Source organism: Macrobrachium nipponense, chromosome 7 (genome assembly GCF_015104395.2).
Source record: "Macrobrachium nipponense isolate FS-2020 chromosome 7, ASM1510439v2, whole genome shotgun sequence".
In the NCBI taxonomy this organism is placed as follows: domain Eukaryota; kingdom Metazoa; phylum Arthropoda; class Malacostraca; order Decapoda; family Palaemonidae; genus Macrobrachium; species Macrobrachium nipponense.
Genome location: NC_061109.1, coordinates 60,876,929 through 60,882,928, shown reverse-complemented (window position 1 = coordinate 60,882,928; position 6,000 = coordinate 60,876,929).

The window sequence follows — 6,000 nt, the reverse complement described above, 5'->3', positions numbered from 1 at the left end:
AAAATGGCAAATAATCACTTGTAACAAATTCTATATTGAAAATAAAAATAATGGCAAACAAAGTGCCGATGTATCTCGATTTATTAGATTGATATCTTACTGAATATGATGCGATGAACATTATCAACTACGAACCATACCTATTTCTGCTTAGTGTCCATTAGGCCTAATTCTTTTATTAATGGATATTACCAGTTACGCACTTATTCACAATGACAGTGTCAATATGAATACCAAACCAAAAATACTGAACACTCGACAGTTTCTTGGCTCAACTTTTGAGTTGACCTGTTATAGGGTTTGTGTTGCGATGTGTGTTCTTTAGAAAGGGTGATTAGCTTTATTCTTTGAACCTTGTAACTTTGGTTTGAGTGCTCTTTGAGTAAATCATTTTCATGTATATCATTTTATATGTTTGTTTCAATTCAACGAGTGCATTTCAAATTACCTCCATTTTATTTAATTTTCCCTATGTTCCAGTTTCATTATATGGTAAATATACATTGATCTGAGAAACCTTGTATACTGGCCAAACTTTTAAATTACGCAACTTATAGAAACAAAGTGACATACTGCAGCGTGTCTTGTAAGGTGTGAATATCATACCGTGAGTACTTGAGAGAGAGAGAGAGAGAGAGAGAGAGAGAGAGAGAGAGAGAGAGAGAGAGAGAGAGAGTAGAAAGGCGAGTACTTCTCGTCGTATCTCACAACAACTTACATGTCATTATGGACTGTTCAGTTAAGTAGAAGTAGTACCTACTACTTATATTGTATTGGGTGTGATAGGCTAGGCATCTTGTTTAAAACTGAATTGCTCAGGCTATAGGTAGTAGTGCATCCCAGGTTATTTTTGGCAATGCCAGGAATCATGTGCAATGGGAAAAATATTCCTTTAATTATTAGTGATTTATTTAGGAATTGATTCATCATCATCCACTAATATCTTTACACTACTGTTGTGAAAGTGATTGGAACTGTAAAATGTTTTCGTTTTTGTTGTGGACACGAGTGCGTGGCAGTGTAGCCAGTCCTCTGTTTTGTTTATCTTTCACTGAGTATGGGAGCGCTTCCCTGAATCTTTCGTCTGCTTTTGGTAACACTACGTTATTCTCTTAAAGAGGGAAACAGGATTGAGTGAAGCCTCTCTACCAGGTTAGGATAGGTGAGGAGAAGTTAGCATAGTCAAGTTAAGTATAGGTACCTTAGTTTAGTCAGACCACCTAGCTGTCGAACAGCTCTCCTAGGGCTGGCCCGAAGGATTAGATATTTTTACGGGGCTATGAACCAATTGGTTGCCTAGCAACGGGACCTAGGTAGTACAGCTTATTGTGGGATCCGAACCACATTATATAGAGAAAAGAATTCCTAATCACCATAAACAAATTCCTCTGATTTCACATTGGCAGAGCGGGGAATCAAACTCGAGACTTCCGAACTGGTAGGCGAGCACACAAACCACACATCCAACGAGGAACTTAAGAATACTGTTCCCTTACTTTGCATTAGGTAATAAGAACCGTGCATGGATATTTCCACGTTAGTGAGAATTCAATGTAATAATGGCTATGAATAGAAGGGATTGTGGTTGGGAAGGGGTTGCATTTAAACCTAATTAGAAGTTCTCAGTGACATCAAGGTTGGCTCATTAGAATCCAGGTGAGACAGTCCTTCGGTTTAGGACGATTCCATGCTTACATGGTCTTAGTCCTAACAAGTGAGTTTAGCATGCACCTTTGCTGCCCTCTAGGCCTATCTGTTTGGGTACTATCCATTATGGGTGTGGTATGCAGTGGAACATTTGGGAGGTTGATTCACTGTCCTAGTTGGGTAATATGCAAATTATCTGATAAAATAGTGCTACATTCTTAATAATGGCAAGCTTTTATCTTTACATTTTTTAACTTGGATCATTCCAAAAACAAATCCACTTCTGCTTGATCTGCTTTCTCTCCTTAGGCTCTGACAGTGACCCCTGCACAATTTTAGATGACTCAAACCCCAGTGAAGACTCTACAGTTTTGGGCTGTCCTAGTGACTTCTTCGAATGCCAGAATAATATAATTACTGGTTGTGGCAATGAAAATTTGTGTGTACTTAATAGCACAATTCTGCCAGTCATTATCATCGGCGCCTGCACGTAGGGACAGGGGGGTGGCCAACCCCACTGTATGCTTTTCCTTTTCAAATGGACAGTGACTCCCTTTGTTTTCCTTCCATTTGTTTTCCGCAGTAGATATATATATATATATATATATATATATATATATATATATATATATATATATATATATATATACATATATATATATATATACATATATATATATATATATAATTATGATATATATATCATATATATATATATATATACGTTAGGTTATATAATCTATATATATATATATAGATATATATATTTATATATATATATATAGATATATAATATATATATATATATATATATATATATATAGACATATATATATACTATATATATATATATATATATATATATATATATATATATATTATATATATATATATATATATATATATATATATATATATATCATAAATATATATATATAGTATATATATATATATATATATATATGATATATATATATATGTATATATATGTATATATATATATATATTTATATATATACATATATATATATATATATATAGCTGCAACCAGTTATGAGGTGTGGACGAAGGCGGTGAGTTTGTCTGTACGTGTGCACCTCTTTCGTTCAGAATGGCAGGTAACTAGCCAGAACAATGGAGACAGTTGTCTTGGAGAGAGAGAGCCGATAGCTCTGCGAACATTATATATTTATTCTGTGTGGAGATTCCAGGCTGCAATGGGTAAGAGTTACTGTGCTTTAGCCAAAGTTGTGGCTTGTCTGTATCTTGACATTTTGTAAAGATGTTCTATTTCATTCAATCTTTTGACTTTGTCTTTGCAATCGTGTATGCTTATCAGTGTGTCCCTCCTATCTTTTAAACAGGCGGATCTAGTGAGAAGGGCTGTGTCCTGTGTGGAGGAAACTATATTTTGGAGAGGAGATAATTGGTGTTTGACTATTACTGATTAAGACTATATTTACCGGGGTTATCTAAGTTACTTGAACTATGAGTTATCATTCAATTAATTATCTGTAAGAACCTGAGTTATTCAATTAGTACTTTATTTTTAATAAACATATATTTTTGTAGTTCCGACTCTGATTTGATGACCTAGTGAAATGGAGAGAGAAAGAGAGAGGGAAGGCTATTGCCAGAGTCGAGAGAGAGAGGGGGGGGGCTATTGTCAGGGTCTGAGAGAGAGAGAGAGAGAGAGAGGAGAATGTGTTACCAGAGAAGGTATTGCCAGTGCCAGCCGCTTATGGCTAATGCTTACCAAATGTGAAACGAGACTCTGGTCTCGTAAGAGTGGTGGGAGCATGAACGGTTTTTATGCCTTTTGTTAGATTAATAACAGCTTAAAAAATGCTGTTTCCGGAGAGACTGATTGTTAAAGGGGTTAGGATGTCATTAATAAGCATCGGACATAAGAATTATGGAGTCGTAACTGTGGTAATGAGACTAGGGTCAGCAAATTCACCCGTAGTGAGGTGTCCGGTGAGATGAGGACTCAGTCTGGCTGGTGTGTGTGTGAATGATTGGTGAGTGCGTTGTGCCAACAAGATTTGAGGCGTTGCTTTTTTTTCTCTCGCCGGTCGAGGTTATTCTCCCATGTTTGAGGAAGTGAGTTGATATAGTATAATTTTTTTTTTACTTTGTGTATGAGTCATTTTTGAAGTTAAAGAGGCAGTTCACAGTACCACATTTTTTTCCCCATAGGAGTAGAAAGTGATGTGTTTCTTTATTGGCACCATGTTTTTTAGAAGAAGACGCCCATTCGTCCTTTGTTTTTAAATGCATTAATGTGTGTGTATGAATGGTTTTCATACATGCAACACTGTGGTTTTGCCTGGAGATAGAGTGCCCACTTGTTCTTACGCGGTCAGCGCAATTTCTGCTGAACCGACTGAGGGGTATTGCAAGGGGAGGGCGAGTGGTGGTCTTCCTGGAGGAATTGCTTGACCGGGAGGGTGAAGCTCTTCTTTTTTTTGTTGGGGGTAAACTTCTTTTTTTTCTTTGTGTCAGGGCAATGGAGGTGAGTCTGGCCTTGGATAAGGAATTTTCAATGCCAGGACATCAGTTGATAACTACGGGGAGATGATGTGACATGCCCGTAGGGTTTTTCTTTAGAAAGATTTTATCTTTCTCTTGATTGGAGAGAAAATGAAATGAAATTCATATAGATGTGGTGTAAGTTTTCCTTATGCTTTGGAGAATGCTTTTATGCAATGTTAGAGAGCTTAATTATAACTGGGGATTCGGAGATTGTTTTTTTTAATGGAGATTTGATTGGTGTTGTGGAGGTTACTTTAAAATGGTGATGAATGGTGATGCCCGGTGTTGCTGAGTGGTGTTGTATCTGATGATACCGGAGAATGATGAGTGGTGTTGATTTTGGAGTTTTGGTGTGGCAATGGTGGTGTATACTGGGGAAATGGTGTTGATTGGTGTTGGTTGGTATCTTGGGGTGTGGCAATATTGATAAATACTGGGGAATGGCAATATTAATGCCCTTACTTGAGATATTTGCAGAAGAATTATTACTATGGAGAATTATTATTATTGTCATTACTGGAGATATTTTACGAGAGGTACTTAAGTAGAATTATCATTACTTGAGATATTTTTGGGGGATTCTGTCGGAGTCATGGTGTTAATAATTTTTTGGTTATGTGCCAATGATTTTGTGGGTGATGATATCAATTTTTGGTGGATTTTGATGAATTTGATGATAGCAATTTTTGTGATACTAGCGAGTACTGATAGTTGATGATTCTGATACTGATACTTCTGATATTGTGTTAATAATTTTTTTTATACTAACATTGGTGTTGTAACACTATGAAGGGTGGTGATGTTTTTTTTTTTGTGAATATGGGAGGAACTAACGACACATTTTGTTGTTTTTCTATTTTTTTTCTTCTTTTTTTTTTGTGAGTTCAGCAGATAATTGCTTGAAGTCTACGTGAGTCACAGGGATAGTTAACAGTGCCGTTGATTTTTCTTTTTTCCTTTTTTGGAAGTTAGGCCATCGCTAGACCAGCGTTTTTTTAAGTTTTTTTTTTTTTTTTTATCATGGGAGAGTTTGAATTTATTTTTCTCTCCGAGCAGTTTGTGTGAATTTTTTAATATCTCAGTTCGTGACTTGGAGTCATTGTTCGGGAACGTGTTTATAATTTCAGCCGTTTGATGCTGCAGAGAGATGATTTTTGGGTGAATTTTTGCCATTTTTTTGAATGCATATGTAATAGCACTATATCTTTTTTCTCTGGATATTTGTGTTCCAGAAGTTGTGGGTTTCTTGCACAATACCTTTGTTGTAATTGTGACAACTTTGCCAGAGATAGGAAACTTGTCTAAGTTTCTAGTGGCCAATGCTGTAGTGCATATGGAGAAGTCTTTGCTTAGACACTTTGAATTTGGAGTTTTGTTATAATAAGTTATGGCACATTGGTGATTTTTTTCTGGAATTTCCTGGACAATTTTATTTGCCGAGTTTTTTGCCTTTTTCAGCAGTTATGCTAAGCAGAGAGTTTATAGTTTTTTACTATAACATTGAGTTATTTTCCTGGAGAAAATAACTCAATGGTGAGATAGAGGGAATACGGTGTTGTGGGGTTATTAATAAATGGATGGAGGAAATTTTTTATCACCGGAGTGGTATTATTATTAATATGGTGATATATATATATATATATATATATATATATATATATATATATATATATATATATATATATGTGTGTGTGTGTGTGTGTGTGTGTGTGTGTGTGTGTGTGTGTGTGTGTGTGGGTGGAATTAATCTTGGAGGCAACTTTTTTTGTGGTTATGATTTTTGGAGTTGAACTTCTGGAGTTTTTCGAGCCAAGAGAG